Source organism: Gavialis gangeticus, unplaced genomic scaffold, assembly GCF_001723915.1.
Source record: "Gavialis gangeticus isolate Ggan-Ray unplaced genomic scaffold, GavGan_comp1, whole genome shotgun sequence".
In the NCBI taxonomy this organism is placed as follows: domain Eukaryota; kingdom Metazoa; phylum Chordata; order Crocodylia; family Gavialidae; genus Gavialis; species Gavialis gangeticus.
The window spans coordinates 7341852-7343057 of NW_017728973.1; the positions used below are offsets into that span (position 1 = coordinate 7341852).

The 1206-nt window shown below is 49.1% G+C and overlaps 1 protein-coding gene across 1 annotated transcript in view; it reads left to right on the forward strand.

Moving 5' to 3' along the window:
• Positions 1 to 1206, forward strand: part of SRCIN1 (SRC kinase signaling inhibitor 1) — a 178120-nt gene that overhangs the window by 148360 nt on the left and 28554 nt on the right. The gene's annotated exons all lie outside the window — the stretch shown is intronic.

Sequence of the window (1206 nt, forward strand, 5' to 3'; positions counted from 1 at the left end):
ATTTAAAAAAGGACTTCTTGTTGTCCTTAATCCGGGAAGCCAGCCCCTGTTCCATCTCTGCCTTGGCCTTCCTAACCATCCCCCATTTGTTGGAATGTGCACTAATTTGCTAGATTATATATAAAATTTAAAAAAACACAACACACCAGGAAAAAAAGTCCAATGAGTCAAAAGATATTATGTCATTGGGCCTGTAGTCAATATAATTAAATGCATATGTCTGTCTTAGATCCATAAAACAAAATCTAGCCTTCCTGAGCCTCTTGACAAAGCCTCCAATACTTCAGTGTCAATCATTTCTACACCTGAATTAACTTTACCACACCTGAGTTAAGGTTTTTAGGGAGATCTAAAAACAGTCTGCAGGGCTGGGAAATAGAGATATTAGCAGGAATGGCTACCAGACAGCTAAATTGCAGAAGAAAGGAGAGTTTGAATAGTGGAACATCAGGACTATTACAGAGGAGAGAGGGTCATTAACACCTACAGAGTAAAGAGAGATCAGCAGGAATGGGATGGGGGGAGGGGGAGGACAATGAGCCATGAAGTCAATTGATCCTCTCAGCACAGCCAGAATAGAAATGCTGCTGCCCTTCCCAGGCAGTGGTTTTGATGTTTAGGCAGAGCAGGAATTAAAGGAGTGTGCAACTGCACCAATGCACCCCCCCCCTTGATCTGCCTGTGTTCATGCCTCCCTCTCTCCTTCCTTTCCCCTTCCCTCCCCTGCCCTGCAGCTCCCGAACCAGGAGACAGTGAAGACAATGCTGCGGAGGACAGAGACGGAGATCAGCGTGCGAGTGACAGACACCATGCGCAAGCACGAGGACCCACTGCAGCGCCAGCGCACTCTGGTAGAGGAGGAGCGACTACGCTATCTCAATGAGGAGGAGCTCATCACCCAGCAGCTGAAGTGAGGGGGGCCAGGGTCCGTCTGTCCCAGAGCTGGAAGAGGGCTCCCTGCCTTGTGGAGACACCACTACTCTTATCTCCCTCTAGTTCCTTGCCCCTGCCCCCTGTGACTGAGCAGGGATGGGAATGAAAGGCTGAGGGCCAAGTCCCTGACTGGAGTAAGTCACTGTTGCTGCATTGAATTAAATGGGCAGCACACTCAGCAGGTGTACATCAGCCCTGCCCAACTGCACACAGCAAGCCAGGTTCCCAGCTGGTATAAATTGACACTGATCAATAGAAGGTGAGACCCCAACC